This window comes from Triticum dicoccoides, chromosome 4A (genome assembly GCF_002162155.2).
Source record: "Triticum dicoccoides isolate Atlit2015 ecotype Zavitan chromosome 4A, WEW_v2.0, whole genome shotgun sequence".
Lineage (NCBI taxonomy): Eukaryota > Viridiplantae > Streptophyta > Magnoliopsida > Poales > Poaceae > Triticum > Triticum dicoccoides.
Genome location: NC_041386.1, coordinates 304,215,545 through 304,242,146, shown reverse-complemented (window position 1 = coordinate 304,242,146; position 26,602 = coordinate 304,215,545). Strand labels below are relative to the sequence as shown.

The following is a 26,602-nucleotide window of genomic DNA, read 5'->3' as shown; positions in this document are numbered from 1 at the left end:
TTATATTTTTCTTCGTGTTTACAACTCTCGATTTGATACATTTGGTTCTTTGAGTTGTAACACTTAAACTCGATGGTCGTCTGCTACTTATTTTCCACTTTTTTATGCGATGATAAATTCCGCATGTGCGACGATAAATTCCGCACTTAGATCATTTTGCAGACGTCCATTTTCCGTTATGCATGTCATTATCTTCACATACCTTCACATGCATAGTGGATTGTCATCATAAGTTGAAGAGGATCTCCACAAGCACAACCTGCCATGTGCATTTGCATTCCAAAAGCAAATTACTTATATGCACATCTTCAGGGGGAGCCCTCACAGCTTATGAAGACAATTCCTTATCCTTTACAATTTCACATATTATATTCCCCGTTGAAAACTTCAACTAGTTTGTCATCAATCACCAAAAAGGGGGAGATTGTAAGTGCATCTAGTGCCACCCCTAGTTGGTTTTGGAGTATTGACGACAAACCTAGTTGAGGGACTAATGTGTTTGTGAGAATTGCAGGATAACACGGGTAGAAGTCCCTCATTGATTCGGTTTTCCTACCAGAGATGACCCCTAAAAATGTATGAAGACATTGATGTCAAAGGTGGTTTATGAAGATATTCTCATTGAAGACTATGACAAGAGAAGACATCGCATGAAGCCTATGGAGCTCGAAGACTTAGATCTTTTGTAGTTCTGTTTCTTCTTTGTTGAGTCATAGGAACCACCGTACTGTTAAGTGGGGTCCAAGAGAACCAGTCAGAATGACTGAAGTGATGCTTAACCAAAACCTATGTCTTCGAGTGAAGACTATGAGAGTGAATCTTGTCCAGAGTCGGACAAGTTAGCTTTGCTTGTAGCCCAAGTAAAGTTGCTGTGTGAGTTTGAAATCTGACCGTTGGAACACGTGTCAGTTCCTTAGTGACCCAGGGTCATTTCGGACAAATCAGGTCGGGTTGCCTAGTGGCTATAAATAGCCCACCCCCTACAACCATAAATGGTTGGCTGCTCAGAGTCAGAGTACGGCTTTTGTCGTTTGAGAGCAACCCACCTCGAAGCCTTTGAGAGAGAATTCCTTGGGAGGATAAAGCCCTAACCACCCAGAGCTAAAGAGTGTTAGGCATCACTTAAGTCTTCTTGTCTGTGTGATTTGAAGACTTATTACACTTGAGGACTGTGAATCCTCCAGACGGTTAGGCGTCGCGTTCTGAGCATCCAAGAGCCATTGTGGATCGCCAGTGAACGAAGTCTGTGAAGGTTTGGGAGTCTACCTTGAAGACTTACCAGAGTGATTGGGCGAGGTCTATGTGACCTTAGCTCAAGGGGAATACGGTGAAGACTGGGTGTCCTGAGCTGCGTGTTCAGGACTGGGTGTCCGGGACTGTGTGTCCTCGGGTTTAAATACCTAGCCGCCCTAACCAGACGTACAGTTGTCTTCAACGAGTCACTGGTTTCATCCTTCCCTTCCCTTTACTTACTGTTGGTCCTTGTGAAGTCATTGTATGACTGCACTATCTTTTGTCTTCACTGAGTGATTGCGTGTTCTGTTTGGCTTCAGAATATCTTCCTACCTGATCCTTACTACCTAGCTGCTATTAGTCACTGTGCTTTCACTTCATTGAATACTTGACTATGGTTTGCCTAGTGTAGTCTACCTTCCGCTGCATGGTAATAGGTTTATTTCTGTTGTTTGTCTTCGAAACTTCCACGTTTTGAAGACTTCCATAAAAATTGCCTATTCACCCCCCCTCTAGTCGATATAACGCACTTTCACCGTCCAAGTTGAGGGGCTAGGGCTTGAATCCGGTCGGTTGTCCGACAGTGCTGTAGTTGAATAAGCATTTCCTTTATTTACTTCTAGAAGGACTCGAAGTGAGACCAGAGAGAGAAGAGTTTTCCCGCAAACCATAGAGACAAGCTAGTCTCAAAACAAAAGAGTTCTTTTTACAATAGTGGGCTTGGAAAAGTAAGGAAAGTCAAGCCCGGTGATTCTGTGGGAAGGGACGGATTTCGAATTCCTTTTTCCTTCCTTTTTATGCCACCTCCTCCCAATCCTTGAAGATATGAAGCAATATTTTATTAAGACTAAGTGAAGGTTGGTATGGCCCAATCCCATCATTTAAATGAGAGTGGATCGGGGGAATGGAATCTAGACTATAGATTGAACTATAAAAAAATGCAATCTATTCATTCATTCATCTTATCTTCCATTTTAGAAAGTAGCAAGCACCGAATAAAACGGCTGCAACAAGAAGTTTTGCACTCTAACTCGAAACGGATTTCGCTCATTGAAAGTGTCATCCCTTGCTTTGTTCTAACCGCCCTTCCTTTAAGTTTCAGTATTCGAAACTCTTCCTAGAATTAGATTGTTTATTTAGTATAGAATAGGAGAAGAAGGGCTTCATTACCCCCAGTATTCCCGCATGTATCATTGAAAAGGGCGAGGTGTTGTTCAGGGTTCCCTACCCCATTCAACATTTTGCATTTTGGCGCAGTATAGTATACCCCTTCCTTGGGGTACGGTACCATATCAAATTCACTAGGGCCTCTTTCCTCTCTTTTTGTTGGCAACCCCTTTCAATGTATATTTGATTTGGGAGGCTACTAATTCTCGAATTTCTTCTCGAGACATCCCCGTCAGGCAACTTCTCTTCAGCATGGGTCGTTGGTCTTTGTGGGAGATAATGTGTCAGCCGTGGTAGAAGTTGCTCCCTGAATAGGCATGGGCGCCCGCCTAGATGAAGGGATTTTCTCATCTTAAGGTGTTGGGAGGAGTAAAGGAGATTGACTCTTCTCTGTCATTAGCCTTTTTATTGACACTAGCTCTTTATATAGTAATTTTTTTGGAGGAGTATCGTATCGGTAGGCATAGATCATTGGTATTGGATGTATCGTTAGGTTGTGCCAAGTCAAATCAGCGGATATTATTTTTCTTTCATTGCAGAAAAGAGACTCCTTACCCTTTCTTTAGAAAATGATGAATATGAAGTCCGGGAGGCTGCGGGTACTATGGATCCTCTGACTCCCAATCGGGTTACCGTCCTGGGTCTCGCCGGTGTTGCATGTAGGTCGTGATGTGCCTCGAGATGGCCGTCTCCTGTCCCCCTGCTCGTGGGGAATCCGCTCCTGGGGTGCCGCTCTGATGCGTCTGGCCTGTCCTATAGGCACCTTTGGAGGACGGGGAGTGTGATAACGTACACGCTTCCCTTTACTCCATAGGTCCTTTTCCTCAGTTGCAGGGTTTGGTGGCCCGAAATTGACTTGGCTTCACCAAAAGGCCTCATCTCCAAAGCCTGACTCGCGAGGCGTCCCACTCGCTGTAGGGCGGAGCCCCCTCGCCTCGCTCTTGTGACATACTATGTTTCCCTTCTTCCATTCTCAAGTCAAGGGTGAGTCCCATGCGTCAGTTTGTGGATCACAGTGTCATGCACTAATCCCTACAGGTGCCCATAGTAGGCCGGCCGCCCTACCTAAACCAATCATCATATCGGTCCCTAGGCCCCATTGCTGGAAAGGCTCGGCTTCAAATCCATACGTGGAGCTTCCGCCTCATACGGCTCCTCTAGGGATGAGGGTAGGCCCAGCCCAGGCTTGTGCGGTTAAGGTTGTTGTACACGACCTCAGTTGAGCATTCAGTTAGAGGCGGCGATCACAGGTTCGCCGGAGGAGAGGGCATTGCGAGCAAGATTGCACAAACAAAGCCCTCCTGCCCGCAGCCCTATTCTAGAAATTAGGCTGGCTATGTTACTTATAACCGCAGAACAAGAAATGAATCCCCAACGACAAACGAACAAGGGGTGGGGCATTTTCGAGGAGTAGCCCCCTTCAGAAGAAACTTCCTGGCACATACATTAAGGGAGCCATCGAAAGGTGACTAAAACACCTGAAACGGGGACTACCTGAGCTAATGATAGAGGCAAGAACACTTTTCGGCCAAGTCCCATTAATTGATCATAACGATATCATGGAAATGCTGCATGGACCCATATATAGAAACAGAAAATAAGAACATTGATACTAAACCAGATCAAACAAGGGATCTTTTTGGAAATGGGAAGATGTAGGATAGGCAGCCAACCTCCTGGAAAGAGCGATGTGCATAGACCGAGTGAGTAGGGATGCAACTCCGTGGACCGTTCGTCGGGCCTGATAGGTGGTGGTATCACACCCTTGTTAAAGGAACCGTACGTGAGACTCTCGCCTCATACGACTCCGTCCTGGAATCTGGACCCCCCTTTTCCTTTGACCAATGGGTCTTCGAATCCATGGGGGTTACGAATCATTCATTCATTGATTGATTCAAGGTAGCTTTAGCCATTGTGGGTAGAAGCTAGTCGCCAGAAGCGAAGCAGCAATCTTCTGGGCCGGAAAGGTTCTATTTTTTTGATGCGTAAGCTACCGCAAAATGAATGAAGGAAAAAGGCCTCAGGATTAGAAAGACTAAAGAGGCATGGAGGGCTGACTGCAAGACTACGACTACAATACAAGCCATGAGCGATAGCGAAGCATTCAGCCTTTTTTCGAAAGCCCCGCAACTAGCTATCTTATAGCAGATAAGGCAAGCCTACTCAAGTAATCTCATGTAAATGCCTGTTCGCTAAAATCCAAATAGAAAAAGACAACTACTTATTAAACATGTTGTTGAGTGCTCCGTCGTTGTTCGGATCTTGACCGAGTCCGAGCTTCCCAAGCTCTATGCTATTTGGGAACTCAGCAAGGGTCTTACCACCTTCTTGGTTGATAATATTTGAGTCTTTGGGGTACTTTAGGATTATATTCCACGCCGAAGATTTGTTCTTGTGGGCTAGGATGAATATAGCGGACCAACGGATCTGGTAGTCGACAATTGTTCGGACTTGGTAAAGGTTGTCGCAACACCTGTAGTAGGACAGAGGACTTATCGCGATGCCCGCGGACTAGTTTACTATGTCTCTGTCGCTGACGTTGGTCAAAGAGGCGACGTGGATTGGCCTGGTACTTCTTCGGCTAATGAGACCTCGATCCTGAAGCCTTCGGAGTATCTTTTTGATAGGCGCCTCTATCTTTATGGGGAATTCACTACTGAAAGATCCCGCCCAGTGTCCCCTTCCTTCCCCCGCCGCCTTCCGACCAAAGGGAGTATACAATTTCTTCTTTAGGACACTCATGCCCAATCATGATACTGCCTGTTGAATGCCTGATGGCACCTTGCTCTGACCTGAGCTAGGCAATAACGAGATCCCCCTCGTTCTTTGCCGGATGTGCTTGACGGTCCCCCATAATATGCTAACTTGGGGACTTTTTAGTCCATCTTTTCCAAGAGTCTCCGCTAGTTGAACCGCATCCAGTAGACAAACTCTTCCGCTCATCCCCTTCGTTAGCTCTTTGATAGGGATACTATAACCTAGGTCCCTAAACTTGGAATGGATGGCGGAGTGTAGATGGCAAGCAGTTATATGGATATGGTGCTTTACCCGTCGTTGCTTCTCCAGCTCTCGCGAGAATTGTATGGGAGTCGTCCTCGGGGGGACTTCCCGAATGACCATACCGGGGAATTCTACCGTACTCCGTGCATCTATGGTTGTTGATCCTGCAGAGCCTACCCAAAGGTTCAGACCGGATTGTAGGAAGTGGGTGATACTTTTTTGTATTCCTATGAGAAGAAATACGACACCCACGATTCCCAGTAGTAAGTTGTCGGCATATCGCGCGTAACAAATCCTTATTAATAAGGAATGGCTTTTAAAGGTGGCCAGCTTATGGGCCAGGCCTCTCTCTGACCTGATAACTAGTATCGCCTTCTCGCCCAGCTCTATCAGCAGGCCCCTTCTCTTGCAATACTTAAGAAGGTCTCTCATGGCCAAATTCCTATTAAAGCCTTCTCTACCATTGAATTCGGCCTTCGGGGTCAACCCAGCGGCTTCTATGAGGAAGGCGGCGCAAAGGAGGCTCGAGGGCTTGTTAAGGAAGGCGGCTAGGGCCGCCGAAGGGGGGAAAACGAAAGGTGTTTTCTGGTATCCCCTTCGCCTGGGGGCGCTTGTGGGGGGGTGTGACACGACGAAACAAGGGAATGAAAGTTCGCTTTGCGTTGGATGCTCCTTACCCTCCCCACTATGAGGGATCTGTTGTCTTGGGGAGCATTGAAGCTTGCTTCTTTTCCATACTTTTCTTGGTCATCAATACGACAACCTATTCTTAATAGAACAGATCTTATTTTCACTACAAGAGGAATTTTGTGCTTCTGCCGGATCCTCCCTATCTCCTGATCGAGCTTGTGTAGGTAGATATTGCCTGGTAGGGTCGATAGTAGTACACTGTTTGGGATGGAGTGAGGGCCCTTCTCACCACTTACGAGTCGTCCGGCAGAAAACTTTTTCTGAGTGGGGTAAAAGAACTTGGAATCGTCGATCTCTTCCTTTAAGATTGAGATGAATCGATGTCGGTTGATGGTGTGAAAACACTTCCTAATGTCGAATTCCAAAAACTAGCGAGAGGTTCCCCACTCTTCTTTGTCCTGTCTGAGGGCGGAGTGGCAGCCTCGACCCGAGCGGAAGTGCGATGTGTCTAGAAACTCGGGATCATAAATGGATTCGGGTACCATTCTGATCGCCTCTTTCATGATCTTTTCTATGGGCAGAACTACTGTGAGCGGTCTAAACTTCGACCCTTCTTTCTTTCTTCATTAAAAAAAGGGGGAGCAAAGCCTGTTTTTTGCTCCCTCAATTGATAGATCAGGGCCCCTCCTGCCGGCCCGAATGAAAAGCTCTTTCAGGAAGTAGTCCCATCACTCTCAGGCCCGGCACCAACCAAGAGGAGGCGGGGCTCTCTCCAATCATTCCGAAGAGCCGTGATCTTGTAAAGGAAAAATTAGCTAGCTCAGCAGGTTTGGACCTGGGTGAATTAGTTCAGTGAAGGAAGGGAGCCTAAACTTAAGGCTTTTCCAAGCCTTGCCGATAGGTGCCTCATGGCTCGCTTAGTTCGCTTGCGGAGTTCTTAGATCAGTAGATCTGCATAGAGTCTCGCTCATAAAGGAAGAGTAGCGCCCTAGCACGGATCGCTTCGCTTTTCGACGTGGAGCTCGCTGCTGTCTTTTTAGCTTCAAAACTACAGGGCATGTGTTAGCACTACGGCTTTTCAGCCTCCCTTTGCTGGTTCCGAACTATCACTGATCCTAGAGATCAACCTTCAAACCTTTTTCTTTGAATCTCAGGAAGGCTTTCTCGGGGAGAAAGCTGGTTGGGGAACTGCTAAATGACCTAAAAGAAAAAGAGGAGACTGACTCTGACCTTTCAAAGCCCTATCTCATCTGGTTGATAGTAGAAGGTACGTACGATGATACCATGGACATAAACGAGGTCGTGCATATCTTTAATGATTACAACCTAAAGCGTACCTAAAGCCTGCCCTGGATATGAAAAAGGGATTTGAGCCAGAAGAAGATGAGGATCTATCACTAGATGAGGAAATGGAAACAACTAAGTATTAGTTCGGTTTAGGTTCAGGAAATGGAAATGGTAACAACGGCCCAAAAATGGTAAGGTTTTCTTTTCAAAGAAAAAGGACCGCAAAAGTTTTGCAAAATCCTTGTCTTTCGGCTTTTTAAAGAAGATAGGCCATTACAAAAAGAAGGTATAACAGTCGACTTTCCTATCAGGATTTTAGAACATGAATACCAAGGGACCACTATTAGAAGAGAGCATAATAAGTAAATGCTGACACCATCTTTGACTTTTTGAATGGTCAGCGGCGCCATAAACTCGATAATCCAGCACCGTGGAGTCAAGAAATTCAACTAAATAGAATCCTAAAATAATCTTATTCGAGCACACACAGGACCCACAACAATGAAATTCACACAAGCAGCAATCATCCGAGCAGAGAATGGACAAGGGAAATATACTTGAAATTGTATATTTCCCTTGTCCGAATGAGAAAGCCTTTGGCAAACTCCTTGCAAATCTGTTTTTGTAGGGCATAATAGACATATCTGCTCAGTCACAACATAAGGAATCCCCCAATGTTCCTCAAAGCCTACCCGGGCTGACAGCTTTACTTGAATGATCTGATCCCGAAGCAAGCTTTCTACTTAAATTGCTATGACTGGCCAACTAATGATAGGACTACCTATCGTGATGCTTTGAATCTGTATTCAAAGCTTTTTTCTAACTACCGGGACTACTAATTTCAAGTACAAAGCTCTCCTATGAATATGATACTGCTCTTACTTTCTATCGGGATCCGAGCATTGAAGCAAGCTCTTTATCGCGCCATAACTGAGTCTCTCCATGAAACTCTGACCAATCCACCCGTCATTGCAAATAACTGCTCCTTGCTCTTTGATTGTATGTCCATTTTTGCTTGATGTCTGGCTCACCGGATCTGGTACATGAAAAAGCCATTCCTTTTCGCTTTTCATCAACCACTCAGTATACTTTTTTACTGGAAGAGTCAAGCGAAAGCAATTAGTTTTGAAGGAAGAGGAAGACCTAGCGGGCTTACATCCTCATTTCACTCTTTTTGCTCCTGTGAGACATGACTCAACTACTTTTTACAATTGACAGGGTAGCCCGGAGGTCAGATGAAGGGTCTTCCCCATAAAGATAGGTTAGTACTTGGAAGGTTCAGATGAAGGAAGGGCCGAAACAAGGCAAAAACTATTCAATGGGATAAATAAATATGAGCAATCCGTGAGAATAGCAAACCCCTATCTCTTAAAAAGAAGAAGATAGATAGGTCCACGAGTTGAGACAGATAAGTTCTAACTAATCAAGCAGGAGTTTACCCACGAGAGTCAGAGGATGCATCATCAAAGGGGTATAGAAATAATTCAGAAGCACTATGGCCTGAAGCGAAGGGCCGAAACAAACGGAATCAATGTGTTCCAATTTATCCGGAGTAAGGACAGCAGCTGAGAAGGGACATAAAAATAGCATAGACAAAAGATAGGACTAGATCATGTGAAGAGCTCTTCGCCCTATTGATTAGGAATCTCGATCAGAAACCACCAGGTCGTGTCTCCCGATAAAAGATGATCCCCACAATGGATGTCAGGCCTTGGCTTTATAAAATCTGATTGGATCCGCACTAGAGGATAAGAATACAGATAGGCTGACTAAGAAGATCTTCAAATTTTCTTACCTGAAAAGATAAGTTACTCAAAGGAATACCTGAAGACTAGAATAGAATAGAATAAACACATGGCACAGCTAGGTGCTAGAATAGTAGTTGATAGAAGTTCTAGTCACTTAAAAAAATAACAACTGCTTAACTTAATTAGATCGTAGAAGATAAGCAATCGGGTTTGGGCAGTTAGTCCTATCTGAAGACAAGAAGTTCGGGTAGTAAGGGCTAGGTAAATATAGGGGCTATATTTTTTATAAACATATGGTCTTGCTCATTTCTCATTAAGGAATGGAGATTGGGTTGGTGTTTGGAAGGGGGATTTAGTAAACTGACCTTGGCCAGCAAGCAGAAAAAGGACTGACGTCATGGGGCGCGCTAGCGCGCGTAGTCTTCTTCTTCGATACTCCATCCAAATCCAACACTTACTTGTTGGTTGGTGTTCCATTCTGTTATCTTAGACTATGATGCGTTCTTCAATTCCGTTCTTCGTCTCCCTAGACGAAGTCTTCTTGCTAGCCCAACCCATCATGCATTTTAGAGTGTCGTGCTAGGGCAATAGGCGCTCCGCCAGTCACGCATGATCGCCAGAGCCTTTCTTGCCTATGTAAATATAGGGCCGGAATAAGTGCAAGATCCTCAACAAAATGGATTAAGGTGGGCTTCGGATTTTTCATAATTGTTTTCTATCTTTTCATCAAGTTCTTGTTTGATCTACTGCTATTATCACAATATCCCTCCTTTTAGGGTTAATGCTATCAATGGTGAACCGATCATTCGCTACCCTTTTGTTAGAAGAGCTTTTTTGAATGGAAGAAAAGTAATGAAAATCGTGATGGCTACCGAATAACCTCCTTTGATTTTTTTTATAATAAACCCTTTGACCTTTTTCTTTGTTCACCAAATCTTCTTCAGTTCTATCCAAGCTTGGTTTTGTCTGAATCTTTGTGGAAGAAGAAGCGGTTCGCCAGCCACTAGATCCAGGGATCCCACAAAATCATTAAAACCTGGCGGTTGCTCACTCTTTGATCAGTGATTCACCGGCCACTAGATCGATGAAGAATCTCTCAAAAATCCGCTTTTTGATCAGTGATTCACCAGCCACTACATTCTTGGATCCCACCTTATTCTCAAACCTGGTGGCTCGCTTGATTGGCAGTCCTGTAAGCTCATCTTGCATACAAATTTTGGGGGTACCAGGGCCTGCATCCACCAAGAACATTTCTTCCCTTAAGCGTAAGCATAAAACTGAAGATTGTGAGGCGTTTCCACTACATCATAAGAAACTAGAATTAGATCCTGGAAATGATCGACTCCAATAGATGCTCATCATAAGCTTTTTTCCTCCTATTCCTATTGATCAGAAGTATCTAGCAGCGCCATGCCAGAGTGACTTCCGAAGCGCTACGGACGGGACGAAATCCGGCAGCCAGTTGCTGGCTTTGAATAACCAACCCAACAAGAAGCTAAATTCTTCCATAACATAACATAACGGGGCGGGGTTGCGCGCGAGCCGAGTGACGTAGGTGCACAAGAGTAATTCGCGCCACAACCATCTCTTTTTTATAGGTTCTACAAACCGATGCCTCCGGCTTCATCTGGTAAAAAAGAGTCATAGATATGCCTGTAATTAGAAGGAAGAACCGCCATAAAAATCTTCCTCGTCTATCGTTTGTAGGGGAACTATGAACGGGAGCTAGCAATCCCGACCGTATTGAAAAAGTTCCTAAGACACAGCATGGAAGAGTCAAAATATTCTGAAGCGAGTTCCAAGAATGAAGAAGGGGTAGAATTATTGAATGAATAGGAGCTGTGGCTAATACCCGAGGCATAAAAGATGCATTTTCTACGGGATCTCGAAACCACCAGCCACCCCGACCTAATTCATGATGAGCCCACCAACTTCCTGGCGATATGCCTATGGTTAAAAACAACCGACATGTCAAGATCCAAATCCGAATTGGTTCCTGGTCCTGGTCAGAGACCACCGTGTTCGTGCCGGCGGTCCAACAAAGAGGCGAAGTAGTGGTGTCTTTCTTTCCATTACGAATGACACACTTCGCCTGCTCCCTCCCCGTGTCCATTAGCGCTCCTGTCTAGAGCAAAGAGAAGGCAAAAAAGCTCCACCGAAGCAGCATGAGCAGGCTTCTATTGCTACGCAACAATAGAGCAGGCGCACCACCCACAAAATGTTTGAATGATCGGGTAAAGAGCGAGCTTCTTATATGGGATCTGACACATCCAGCAGAGCGAAGCAGCGCTCCATTCTTGTTGGTGGCATCCTTCCGCATTGGCGGCGAGTGGAGTGCCACAATCCCATTCATCATTTTTTATCTACATAACCCAAAGCCCATAGCACTGGCGACATCTCCTGCATAACTACAAGCAGGATGTATAGCTGATATAGGATCTTGTGGAACTGGATTTGATTCTGCAAGAGGTTCGGTATGAACGAAGAAATTTCGAACAAAAGGATTGAAACTCGCTGATAGGAAAGGAGAGAAAAACAAAGCAATGCCAAGTGCTTCGTCAATCTGCTGTTCATCGATAGACGAAGCTCTCTCTCTCTTCTCATCTCGTGCCAGATGTAACAAAAGATTAGTCCTTTTTCCTTCTCGCGAACCACGGGAGCGCCCAGCGCCCAGAAGAGCAAAGCTCATTTTCAAAACAGGGTCAAGCGGCGCATTAAAAAGGGATGGCCCGTTAAAATGACGCTTACTTTGTGAACGAAGTTCAGAATCAACAAGGGTTCTCCGAATGAAGGGAGTGTACAACTGGGGCGCAGCCCAACTTTTTTGTTGGAGAGATAGAATGGAGTTCTTCACGAAGTTCGAGATAAAGGGAAAAAACAAAGTTTCTCTATAGCCTCTTCGTTTTGAGACATTATGGCTTTGGGGTTGACCCCGGTAACAAAAAAGGAATCCATAAAAACTTGGGATCCAACACCATAATAAAATACTACCCTCATGATTAGACCATGTCCCTAAGATTTGATTAAAAAAGGTGCATTAACGGTTAATACGTTGTAATTAGATAATTTATTTGGAATATGACGGAACGAAAGACCAAGGAAAGGAAGAAGAATGCACCAAAATGCAAGTGCTTCACCAAACGCTGGTGGTTGTTTCTTGTTGTAAGTGAATGCAATGAAAAGACTCGGAAATAACGAATAATGAGAAAATTCATTTATAGGCATTTCGTGCTCATTTCCAAATTTATGATTAGTTATTCCCATTATCCGGTAACCACAGAATGATCCCAATCTCCTTTTAGTAATAGATCTTTTTGATATGTCTCAGTCTCAGGGCAAGGAAGAGAAAATGCATCGAGTCGTTTATCAAGAAAGTGGACGAGCATGGCGGTCCCTATATCTCTTAGCGGTCTACCACTTTTTTCATGTCAGTTTAAGAGGTTCAAAAGAGAAAGTCACTCTCCGTATTCTTGGCTAGTGGAATGGAAGCAAGACTCTTTCCTATCCACTTTGCCGAGGGGAGATAACTAAAAGATAACTCAAGCTAGACAGAAAGGTGCAAAAGTCCACAGTTTCTTAAGGATCCTATAAGCAAGTAGGTTAAGATTGTCATTTAGCTTCAATTTCTTCAGTCTCACAAGCGGGTCCGCATGCAACAAAAGAAATTGTATTTTCCTACTACTCTGACCTTGCCTTGAAAGGATAAGGAAATTGGATAAGAGCGAGAGCTAGACTGACTGTTGGTCCAATGCTAGGGGAGGATTCAGACTGAGGACCCCTTGTGGCGGCTACTCATAAGAAGATGAAGGATTGAAAGAGGACTGATTACCCCTCTGATTTGTGATCTTTTAATAGAAAGAAAAAGCCTTCTCTCGGACTTAAAGGTAAATGAAAGCGGGATTTTTTTTTCTCTCCTCTAAGCTAGCAACAATTCAAGTAATCTGAGAATGCTGCCCCCAATCCGTAGCTGAGGACGAACTCAACTCATAAGATTTTTTTGAACCAAGCACCTATTGTAGAAATGAAAAACCACCCACTAGCAGAGGCTGGAACAACCCATAGAAGTGTAGGGGCTGCTTCAACCAGGTGTACCCGTATCCATTGATTTACCTCCTCCAGAGAGTATTGAACTTTGTGACAAATAGGTTATAGTTACACTCCTTAACTCCCTATTCGTGAGATATAAAAGCTAGCTAGTAAGAAGACTTTCCCTTCTTTTCTGGGAGGGTGAGAACTTGAAAGACTGGCAGAGAAAAGGAAGAAAAGCGGCTAATGCTATCTAAATGATTATTTCAAAGTTTACCAAGTTCGATCGTTCACGAGACAGGAGACTCTTTTAAATAAGACAGTGTATGGCTGCGAATAAGTCTATTCGGCAAGTCATAGAGAAGGACTGGATATAAGGTATTCCCCAGTTCTTCATTGGATCCTTTTAATTTAATATTACTTTTTGGAAGGAATCTCATAATAATATGTATTAGGGACAACATTTAGGATAGCAAAAGAATTTTTGGAGCAAGAGGGATTACCTTCTAGATTCTTTTGTGATATCCTCTATGTCGCCTTCTCCTGGATGGTCAGCCCAGTGTCCTGAATCCTTGAGCTCTTCCTCATGGCTTTGACTGGTGACTTACATTTCATCTTATTTGCTGCTCTGTTAGTCCTTGGATATGATGTCTTCTGCCACTCTCCTTGGTGGCTATTCTCCACCATCTCAGTCCCCTCTGAGGTCAGCTAAATCTGATCAGTGGCTGTCTGCGCCTAATCCACCAAGTGTGTACAAGACAAGATCTTTGTCTGTCACAGGTTCTCCAGCTGCTGCAAGTTGATCAGACTGGAATTTGATCCTGCGCAGATAATCTTGAGCAGTCTGGGATCCTTTCTTGATCGTTTGGATCTGAATACACAGCTGAATTATTTGAGCATTTGTCATACAGCCAAGACTTTCGGTTTTTTTTCAGGTTTTCTCCCTTTTCTATGAAGGTTTGCTGCTCCGCCTGCACCAGTGAATTATTCTATTCTTCTCCTTTGGTCCAGTCTGTGGGGAAATCAGAATTCACCATTGAATCATGTGGATCAGCTCCCTTACATAATAATATTTCACTATATCAGCTACGAGAGGAAAATCTGAAAGACAGAGGATAGAGAGTGAGAGAAAGAGTGTAAGACTTGCGCCGCTCTCCATTTCAAGCGGATTTTGATGATTCTAGGGTGATTGAACTATTTCTTTACATGTTCAATTTTAACGAATCAAGATATCCTCTTGTTCCGGTATAAATAGTAGCTATCTGCTCTTCCACTAGGAGAGGATTTGCCTGGGATTGTTTAAGCAATTCCCTTAATGTTGACCCCTTGCCAATTGATTGTGACTTGTTTTATCGAGAGCAGAGGCTAATTGTGCAAAGGCTTGTCACTCTGCAAATTGAGCTAGTTCCAATTTAGATTTGCCAGCTACTTGTTTCATGGCTTTAATTTGAGCCGCGGATCCTACTCTAGAAACAGAAATACCCACATTAATAGCGGGTCGAATTCCGGCATTGAATAGATCCGCAGATAAGAATATTTTTCCATCTGTAATGGAGATTACATTAGTAGGAATATAGGCAGAAACGTCTCCAAATTGAGTCTCAACTATTGGTAAAGCGGTCATACTTCCTTCTCCTAAGAGAGAATTTAATTTAGCGGCTCTTTCTAAAAGGCGTGAATGCAAATAAAAACATCCCCTGGATAAGCCTCACGGCCGGGTGGTCTTCTTAATAGAAGGGACATTTGGCAATAAGCGTGTGCCTGTTTGGAGAGATCATCATAAATTATTAAAGTATGTCGTTCGTGGTACATAAAATACTCAGCCAGGGCTGCTCCCGTATAAGGAGCGAGGTATTGTAATGTAGCAGGTGAATCTGCCGTTTCAGCTACTACAATAGTGTATTACATGGCCCCCTCCTCATGGAAAGTAGTTACTACTTGAGCTACGGAGGATGCTCTTTGACCGATAGCTACATAAACACATATTACACCTTGCCCTTTTTAATTGAGAATTGTATCTATGGCTACTTCTGTTTTGCAAGTCTGTCTGTCCCCAATAATGAACTCTCGCTGACCGCGCCCTATAGGGATCATCGAATCGATAGCAATAAGCCCTTTTTGAAGAGGTTCATATATGGAACGCCTGGAAATTCTACTTGCAGCAGGAGATTCAATTAAGCGAGATTCGGAAGCTACAATTTCGCCTCTCCCATTAATAGGTTTAGCCAGAGCATTTATAACACGACCCAAGTTATATTCACTCATGGGTATCTGAGTAATTCTTCATGTTGCTTTTACAAACCATCCCTCTTGATGCTAAACCATAGCTCTAACTGAGTCAAATTCCACAATTTCTAAGAACGATATGCTTTTTTTCATTTTCCACTATGAAAGCTTCTCTCAATCCCTCCCTAGTCCTTTCTTTCCTAGGAACAGGCTTACCTGGTTGATCGCCCACATTCATTCATTGTTCGTTCCGTTGTGGAATCAAACCACAGAGCTAGCGCAATTGGGATTTAGAGTCCCATGCATGAACCTAAAGAGGATTTTCAGTCGTCTGCTCTACCAGCCAGAACCTAGAAGGACACTTCACACCCGATTTGACATAGGTAGACTGGAAACACTACTTGTCAAGAGCACAGACCCCACTATAGAATACTTTTTTGAGTATGTTGGTAAGGTCCGGTCATCCGCTTCTGTGCTTGCACTTCTGCGTAACTAGGGGTGCATTTCCAGTACAGTGTACTTTCATAATTGAATCAAAACCATCGATACATGAAAAATCTCTATATACGATATTTATGACACATAATGTTGTTCTTTCAACATGATTCCTCAACAATTTTTTCATTGTAACTGACTCTCCATTCTCTCCGTTCCACTTTGGTTTTCGACTAACAATTACCATGATGAATTTCTCTTACTTCTTGGTTCCGCATTGGATTTTGGAAACTTTTGTTTAGAAAGTGGTGTCACGGCCGTGGGGATCAAATAGATGGTTCAGGAAAGTCTAGTGAAGCGGCACAGTCTAATCTTATAGATGACCATAGTGGTATGGTTCCATAGAAAACTACTGGAGGCCATTACCGCCACCGAAATGGTTTCCATGCTCCATTGGATGATTTGATGATATCACAATATCAAGCTAGAATGGTTTCAATTTGTAGGACGGGAAAGAAACCTCATCCTTTGGTGAACACTAACCGATGAAGCTCAAACCTCTCTCGAACTGAGCTATTTCTGCTTTTTCGAACAAAATGTTCGAGTAGTTCAGTGAAAAAATGGTCAAACTTTCTTCCATCCTTCCTAGCTCCTCAAGCTTGCACCCGCTCAATGCCTTTTTCTTTGTTCGTTCTGAGGTGGATTCGAACCACTCTGTCCATTTGGATTTCAAGACCAAGAGGCCCGGCGAAAGAGGATTTTCAGTCCTATGCCCGCTGCCAGCCAGAACGGGAGTTTTCCACTTCACACCCACACAATCGGGATTTGATGAAATAGCTACGTTTTTTCTTATTTGATTCGGATACTGTCAATCTACTGTCCATCTTTCTCTTTAGTTTTCTCCTTTCTTTCTCCTCAACCTATCTCCATTGGCTGGACTTGCGAAAGAATAATATCTAATCTCCCCATGGCGGTTAGGGTCCCATGAACCAGGAGCACCAGCACCGGTTCCTCGATCTTCCTACTGGAGGCATGGTCATGGCTTTCATTCATTCATTTCATTCTTTGTTCTGTTGTGGAATAGAACCACTCAAAGGATTTAGAGTCCTTTTACCAACCAGTTAGAACCAATATTTCTCTGTTATATTCTATTTTTTCTTTATCAGCTAACACAATTTGGATTTCGAGTCCAATGCGCTAACGCTTTCTTTAGTTCTCTTGCTTGATTTTTATACGATTTTTTGAGAAACTAGCGCAAAAGCCGTTGCGCGTTAGCGCATCCGTTTTCTTGCTCTTTCTCTGGGCTTTGACGATGTCTCCCGAACAATTTCAGTACATATGGCGCAAGACGATTCCACATATATATCGAGCTCATAATGGGATCGGATGTTTTCACGTCTCACCGTAGTGCCCGCTTTGTCTTGATTGGTGATTGATAAACAAGAAGGAAAATGGAAAAGTAGAAAATCTACATGTTTATACTGTTGAGGTCCTTAGTTTAGTCAAGTAGGCGAGGACATTTCCATCGCGAAGGATTCAATCCATCCATAGGTTCCCCTACGGCTACCTTGTTACGACTTCACCCCAGTCGAAGACACCACCGTGGTATGCGCCAATAAGACCACCAAAGGCCTTTGTGGCACTAGTGATACACAGAAGTCATGGGTGATCATTGGTCCGATGCTTCGGGAGAAACCAATTCCTAGGGTGTGACCGGCGGTGTGTACAGGGCCCGGGTACATATCCACCACGGCATGCAGATCCGCGATTTCAACTTCATGTTCCCGAGTTGCAGAGAACAATCCGAACTGAAGTGATCCTTCTGGATTCGCTCCGCCTTATAGCCTTGCTTCCCATTGTTATTGCCATTCTAGCACATGGGTGGCCCAGCCCATAAGGGCCATGCGGACTTGACGCCATCCCCACCTTCCTCCGGTATCTCACTGGCAGTCCCTCGTGAGTGCGGCATGCAGCTTTTTCTTTGTTTCGGAGCGGGGCGCATACTATTACCACTACGTTCCACACCATTTTCTGGCCTTCATGTCGAGTCTTCCTCCACTGCCAACTCGACGTTTTTGTAACCAATTTCAACTAAACCTGCATGCTCACTGGTACTTTGACGTCACTATAGGTAGGTCTCCGTGGGTCTTGGGCAAGACGACTTCGGTTCACACGTGAAAGTGCTTCAAAAGGCACCGGCTCCCAATGGTGAAATTCTTGCTGAAAGCATAGCTATGTGCTGGCACTCAATCAAGTAGTAGCGCTGGCACATCACTCGGTGGCAATTTCTCCTTAGGCGCATGTCTCAGCAACACAAAACAAGGGTTTCGCTCGTTATAGGACTTGACCAAACATCTCACGACACGAGCTGAAGAAAGCCATGCAGCACATGTATGAAAGTCAGTACCATCCTGCTAAGGACATGTTTTGTTGTTCATATGTCAAGGGTTGGTAAGGTTTTGCGCATTGTATCGAATTAAACCACATGCTCCACCGCTTGTGCAGGCCCCCGTCAATTCCTTTAAGTTTCGGTCTTGCGATCGTACTCCCCATGCAGAGTGTTTCACGCGTTAGTTGGGCCCCTGATCCGCGTAGACCAAGGGCAAACACTCATCCGGTTAGCTCCCCAGCGTCGATAGGGACCCAGAGAGCTGCCTTCGCTTTTGGCGTTCGTTCGTAGATCTGCGGATTCACCCCTACACACGAAATTCCACTCTCCTCTGTCTCACTCCAGTGAATTGGTTTTGAGAGCATTCCGTCACTTTTTGGCGACTTTCACTTTCAGCCCGATTCACCGCCTACATGCCCTTTACGCCCAGTCATTCCGAAGAACACTTGCCCCCCCCCCGTCTTACCGCGGCTGCTGGCACGGAGTTAGCCGGGGCTTCTTCCTCGAGTCTTGTCATGATCGCGCGCTCGAAAAAAGAACTTTACAAGTGGCATTACCCTTCTTCACTGACGCGATATTGCTGGATCGGGCTTTCGCCCATTGTCCAAGATTCCCCACTGCTGCCCCCCGTGGGAGTCTGGGCCGTGTCCCAGTCCAAGTGTGGCTGATCATCCGAAAAGACCAACTAAGCATCATTGGCTTGGTCAGCCTTTACCTACCTAACTACCTAATACTACGCAGGCTCATCAAACAGCGCTTTTGAGCTTTCTTCAGGATTTGGCCCGAACTGTTCGGCAGATTCCCACACGTTACGCACCTATTCGCTACTTTGTTCTCAACTATTCCGATTCCAGCAAATGGAGGCCGTTAGGTCAAAGCCGTAGCGCGCGCCCTGTAGTTTTGAAGCAGGGCGAGACAACTTTAGCTAGGAGCCTCTTTTCCTTCTGCCCAGCTCCCCGAAAACAATGTTCGACTTGCATGTGTTAAGCATATAGCTAGCGTTCCTTCTGAGCTAGGATCAAACTCGGATTTTGACTATGATTAGGCGGGGACAGGATTCGAACCTGCAGTCTTCAGGTCATGAGCCTGATTAGTTGACCAATTCCTCTACCCCGCTTCTTCCCTTGATCTTTCTTTCCCTCTTCCCATAAACATTGATTCTCTCTCCTAACCACTCTTAAATATGTGAAATACACGGAATCGATCCAAAACTACAAGCAAGGGAATCAACTCTTATTGCCGTAAAGGAAAAATAACCCCTTTCCTTTATATATATATATATATATATATATATATATATATATATATATATATATATATATATATATATATATATATATATATATATATAGACGCCAGTTTGGAACACCTAGGTGCCTGGGCACCTTGCCTATCCATCGTTAGATCGTGTTTAGCGACAGATTTGGAAACCAATGTAAATGATTTAATTACTAGTTAATTTGGCAGGCTTTAATTCTTTAACTGTCCCATGCATGCATGTCACATCATAGAAAAGGAAGGTGATTAAAATACCATAGTGAATAAAAATCAACATTTATTACCTCCTTATATACCACTTATTGATTCGTAGAATAAATCACTACGTATGTAAAATACACATGTATGTTACGTAACTTCAGCAGTAGGTATACACATACCCACCATCTAATTGGGTATACACATACACATACTCGTACATGTACCTTTTTTCAAGGCAGGCACATATATACATAATTTTGTTACTTGATATATGCATACCCTCGTATGTACATAATTTTGTTAGGGGTATATGCATACCCGCATATGTACATAATTTCTTTGGTAGGTATACGCATACCCGCGTATGTATATAATTTCTTTTTTTGCAGGGGTATGTATATAATTTTGTTCATAGGTATATGTATACCCACGTATGTACATAATTTCGTTAGTAGGTATATACATATCCGCTACGTATATAATTACTTTAATACCTTAAAACCTAGAATAAATCATTGGATATATACGTACCCGTGTATGTACATAATTTCATTAGTAGGTATATATACCATGGGTATATTTATATTATTTGGAGTCGGCGCACAATTTGTTGATATAGATAATTAAAAATATTTTGTCATGAATATTTCAGAATGGTATCAACTTTTATGTATACATTTATTCATCTGTGCGTAGAAAAAATCCACAGGCCGACGAGTCACATTGTGCGTACATACTATATATGTTTCCTTTTTATTCTGCCATTCTCTCTCCATCAATTAATGTGTGTTTTAATTCTATTCAAATCAATAAATACAAATGGGTGGACATGCGAGCTATTAAATGCTAGGTGCCTGGGCACCTAGGTGCCCCAAACAATTTACCTATATATATGTATACGAGGAACAAGTAGTCTTCGCCACCTATTCCTGAATTAAGGGAACGCGAGAAAGATTTCTCTATGTCAATTCAAAACAAAACAAACGAACGACTGAATCTAAAGTCTATTAGAGAGAAGATTGGCTCGAACGTCAACTACTAATTGCTCTATCCAACCAGCACATGTTGTTTGCTATGATATTGTTTTGCTCATACTGTTTTATTGCCCGGGCATTGCTGCGGAAGAGTGAAATGAAAAACTCTTCTTGAAGAAGAGGACTCTTCTGCTTGATCTTTTGATACGGTGAGGGAACAGGTTTTATGCGTTCTTTGAGAAAATGGGGAAACAAACTACTGATACAGAAATCTTTCACTTTTACTGCCGAAGGCACAAGAGAGACTATAGCTAGGAAGGATAAGCAAAGGAATCCAGATTCAATCGATTGTTTGAAGCCAAGGTCTCGAGCTAGTCCACCTTTCTATTCAAATTTCTTTAAAGAATACTTCTCTTATGATCTACTACGAGAGTGTCAAGCAGCGATGGAAGTTGAGTAACTGTCTTGGAAATAGGTAAGTCGGGCACATATTCTAGTTCCGATTCTAGGCTATCTATAGAAGAATGGAGTGTTATAAATTCTACTATTTAAGCTGTTGGTGCAGAGGTAAGCAAGTCAGTCTCGGGTGGGAAGTCAGCACTATCAACTTAGGCGGGTCTTCAGTCCAAAGAAAAAGAAAGCGGTGGTCTGTACTTGAAATTAGGACTCTACTTTTTGATTGAAATAGGACTGTACTAGCATCTGCAAAAGGCAAAGCAATACCTATCGTGTAGTACTTCGGGTGTCGATCCACAAGGAAAAAATGGGAGAACTGGTTGGTTTGCACAAGTTCAAATATCTTGGCCTAACCTAATTTGTAGAAACCCACGGCCTAAATTAAAGACTAATTCTGAACTAAGGAAAATAGAAATCGCCTAAGGCGCGTGAGGCCAAGATCTTCCATAGGAGCTCGAAGGAAGAGGTTCTGAATAACTATACAATTTATAAGATGTAGTGGATTAGCTACATTGAAAAGCTGCCACTCTGAGGGAATTTGTTTGCATAACCTACAGGTGCTATAAAGCAATCATGTACTGAGTACAAAGCTATTCCATTATAGTGAGCAGTATCAAATACGTAACAAGCAATAGAAGCATCCTGGCAGGTGTATAGAACTAGCAAAGTGGTTTAGGAAAGGGCACATGAATAGGCAGTTTGGCAAGTGAGTAGTTTAGGTCCTTTAGACCAAAGAAAAGGCCGGAAGCATTTAGGTAGGCCTATCACTCAACCGGCGGCAGCCGATCGACTTATACTAACCGCGTTGGAAGGCTTTGGTCGGGGCTGCCCCTGTAGTTGAGCACCTATCTGAAGGCCCAATCAACATCAGTAGTTGCACACAACTCTAAAGAAGATGATGACGGAAAAAAGGATGGCTCGAAAAAAGGTACCTCGAATATATCTAAGAATCCGATGAACTGCTGCAATGTGAACTGACCGGGAGGCAGCCGTGAAAGGATGACTTTCTTAGGAAAAGCCATCTGGGCAAGAGATTGTCAGATAAACAAAACTGCCGACCTACTATCTGTACTACGTCGGATCAGATAACGGTGAGCCATCAGTCGGTCGGAGTTTAACGTAAAGCTCCAAGGGAGTGTCAACAGTCTTCTCATCATTGAGTTGAGCTCCAGTGATCAAGTGATGACGTTATTTGATCTGAGATACCAAATATCCACTAGAGAATGTGCGACCTCCAAGCCAAGAAAAGGCTTAGGGCGCGTCAGCGCCTTCATAGCAAATAATTGATGAAGGCGACACTTGATCAGCGATATGGTAACGGAGTAATCACCAGTCAGTTTGATATCATCAACATACAACAACATAATAGCATGTCCTCGAGGATAAACTAATACGAACATGGCCGAATCATGATCACTCCGAGCAAACCCTGCCTGGATAACATAACCACTATGTTGAACTTCAAAAAACGACGCTATTGGGGCTTGTTGAAACCATAGATCGCTTTGTGTAAAGGACAAACAAGAGAATAAGTCAGAAGGGCAGGTTCTCTTTCATCCGTCTTTTCTAGGTGCGCATCTCCATCTACTAGAAGTAGGGGTGGTTGCGATGGATAGATTGGGTCATTCGTAACCTGAGCAATAACCGATGCTACTATACCAATAACGGAAATAAAAGACGCTACATCAGAAACTACAGCTATACGTGGCGGCCCCACACGCAGCTTTGTTTAACAAGCATCACCCTTCCTTTCTTTTCAAATGCTTCCTCAGTCAATCAGTAGCTTATTCAATTCCTATTCTTATTAAACATCTGATATAGATGGTGGGAACAATGAAGCAGATTATTCATCTGTAGGTTGCAATCCGTATGATTTCTTTTCTTGATCTCGTGCTTGTGTTTCACCTCGCACCTAAGCATCACCTTCCTAGGGACAGAGACATCTGCGCTCTAAGGCAATCATAGTACTACCAGAATGGTTACATCATTCTGCGGGCAAGCTTCAACTTCAAAGTCGCCTGATTTGGCACCAGCCAAAGGAGTAGGAACAACAGCTGGGGAAGCACCATTACCATCCATGGGATGCTTTGTGAACAGCCCCCTCTGTTCAATACCGATACCTGTCAGATTCCATAGCTGATGAATCTCTTTCTTTTTCCACTCTTTCCCCGTCACGCAAGACACTTTTCTGGCATAAACCTAGTGGTTATTTGTCCTACTGATCTTGGGTGAACTAATGACATTGATTCTCCAAGACCAAGAGTTTTCACAGCCAAAGCTATTGAAGCTGCTCCCTCCCATGAATCATAGCTTTCTGGATGCACTGCTTGAACACCATGGCGCAAGATAGAGAAAAAACTCCTATCCCAGTTGTTCGAGCTGAACCCACCCACTGCCGGGCAGGTGCATCAGTCTCTTCTTTCTATTTTCCGACAGGGCTACCCGCACTAGCTTCTGACCTCTACTCCAAAACCTGAACTTCACATATCCAAAGCCTAAACCTTCACTACTTCCATCACTTCACAGAGCAGGTCTTGTTTTCAAACTTGCTTTCGGGTTAAGTGCAGAAAATCAATTCTATATTCCTGTCATTGAGGATCTATTAGATGAGCTACATGGTGCACAACTGTTTTTCAAACTTGATTTGAGATCAGGTTATCATGAGATAAGAATGAGAAGAGAAGACATTCATAAATTTTAGGACATATTTTTGTCATTATGAATACTTAGTGATGCCATTTGGACTCACTAATGCACATGCTACCTTCCAATCTTTAATGAATCATGTTTTTGCTCCGGAAATACCTTTTGGTATTCTTTGATGATATTCTGATATATAGCAAGACCAAACAAGCTCATCTCAAGCATCTAAAGTTAGTCCTGGACATTCTAAGGTCATAAAAACTATATGCTAAGATTAGCAAATGCAGTTTTCTTGTCCCTCAAGTGGAGTATTTAGTGAAAAGGAGCACATCTGAATCAACGATATGCTCTATGAAAGCGTAATAGCTCACTGATCTAGCTCCATGGCACCGAAAATGTCTCATGGCTCAAGTGATTCACTGTAACGCCCTCGATGCGGCTATATCTCCCACATGTCGAAGCACGACTTAGAGGCATAACCGCATTGAAAGCAATGTCACAAGTGACGTAATCTTCACACAACCCATGTAATACATAAGGGAAAAGGATACATAGTTGGCTTACAATCACCACTTCACACAATACAAGAATAAAGCATTACATCATCCAGATACAATCAAGGCCCGACTACGGAGCCAAAATAAAAGAAGACTACCCCAAATGCTACACAGATCCCCGATCGTCCCGACTGGGCTCCACTACTAATCAACTAGAACGAAACAACACAAAGGACAAGATCTTCATCGAGCTCCTCCTGAGCTTGGTTGCGTCACCTACTCGGTAACATCGGCACCTGCAAACTAGTTTTGGAAGTATCTGTGAGTCAAGGGGACTCAGCAATCTCACACCCTCGCGATCAAGACTATTTAAGCTTATAGGAAGGGTAAAAGGTATGAGGTGGAGCTGCAGCAAGCGACTAGCATATATGGTGGCTACCATACGCAAAAGAGAGCAAGAAGAGAAGGCAAAATCACGGTCGAGAATCTATGATCAAGAAGTGATCCTAGAACTACCTACGTCAAGCATTACTCCAACATCGTGTTCAGTTCCCGGACTCCGCCGAGAAGAGACCATCATGGTTACACACGCGGTTGGTGCACTTTAATTAAGGTCAAGTTCAGGTTTTCTACAACCGAACATTAACAAATTCCCATCTTCCCATAACCGTGGGCACGGCTTTCGAAAGTTCAAATCCCTGCAGGGGTGTCCCAACTTAGCCCATCACAAGCTCTCATGGTCAACGAAGGATATTCCTTCTAGCGGGAAGACCCGATCAGACTCGGCATCCCGGTTACAAGACATTTCGACAATGGTAAAAAAGGACCAGCAAAGCCACCCAGATGTGCCGACAAATCCCGACAGGAGCTGCACATATCTCGTTCTCAGGGCACACCGGATGAGCCAGACGAAGGGTGGGCTAGCACAGAGTTGCCCCTGGTAGCTCCGGACATCGCTCAGTTTGGACCAACACTCAGAGGAGCACTGGCCCGGGGGGGTTAAAATAAAGATGACCCTTGGGCCGGCCGACTCAAAGGAAAGAAAAGGCTAGGTGGCAAATGGTAAAACCAATGTTGGGCCTTGCTGGAGGAGTTTTATTCAAGGTGAACTGTCAAGGGGTTCCCATTATACCCAACCGCGTAAGGAACGCAAAATCCGGGAACATAACACCGATATGACGGAAACTAGGGCGGCAAGAGTGGAACAAAACACCAGGCATAAGGCCGAGCCTTCCACCCTTTACCAAGTATATAGATGCATTAATTAAATAAGAGATATTGTGATATCCCAACAAAATAGCCATGTTCCAACAAGGAACCAACTCCAATCTTCACCTGCAACTAACAACGCTATAAGAGGGGCTGAGCAAAGCAGTAACATAGCCAAACAACGGTTTGCTAGGACAAGGTGGGTTAGAGGCTTGGTTCAACAATATGGGAGGCATGATAAGCAAGTGGTAGGTATCACAGCATAGGCATAGCAAAAGAGCAAGCAACTAGCAAGCAAAGATAGAAGTGATTTCAAGGGTATGGTCATCTTGCCTGAAATCCCGCAAGGTAGAAGAACGAGTCCATGAAGAAGACAAACGAACATAGACGGACGAGTCCTCACAAACGCGACGTTACCGGATTACCGAGAAGAAGTACACCGGAAAGAATGCAAACAACATAGTAAACAATCATCACATAAGCATGGCACGATGCGCAAACAAGTATGATGCATGTACGGTTTAAAGAGGCATGGCAAAATGCACAAACAACACTACAAGTTAAGTGGACCTCAATATGCAACGAGTTGCACATCGACGGAACACCACATGCCTTATTTAGTTCTCTCTTGTTTATGTACTCAACAAAATTAAATGTTGGTTAGCATGGGAAGGGGTGAAGCACAACAAAACTACCTACCTAGGCAAGTTTAAATGAGGTCGGAAACAACAAACAACAATTCTGGTAAAACCCCATATGCATATTTTGGTTATGGTACTGTTCTTCCCTAAACCATATTTTAGAGTTGTTAAACATGCAAAGTAAGACCACCATGTTAAACTAGGAATTTTTCTACCCCATTTACATATAAAGTTTATTAAATTCCGAGTTACGGTTAAATAGTTATCAAATAAATCATTTTAGCAAGTTATTTAAGCAAATTTAAACAAACAGCGTTTTAAGCATTTTAAACATGGATGAAAATGACATATTATAAAACTAGACAAAATTCTAGGCAACTTTCATGTTAAGTTTGTTTAAATCCGATGCACGGTTGATGAGTTCTTATATGCATGAAGTGCAAGGGTTTTCCTGCAAATATGTAAAACCCTGGTTAATTAACAAATTCGCAAAACCATAAAAAACAACCACTGGGCCGAAATTGTCTGGCCCAGCTACACAGGGGGGGTTTGGCGGCTGCTC

The 26,602-nt window shown here is 43.6% G+C and overlaps 2 pseudogenes; one reads left to right on the top strand and one right to left on the bottom strand.

Annotated features, from left to right (window-relative positions):
- Window positions 1-10,560: 10,560 nt before the first annotated feature.
- Window positions 10,561-11,138, bottom strand: LOC119283507 (annotated as a pseudogene).
- Window positions 11,139-11,473: 335 nt separating this feature from the next.
- Window positions 11,474-11,806, top strand: LOC119283506 (annotated as a pseudogene).
- The last annotated feature ends 14,796 nt before the right edge of the window (window positions 11,807-26,602 follow it).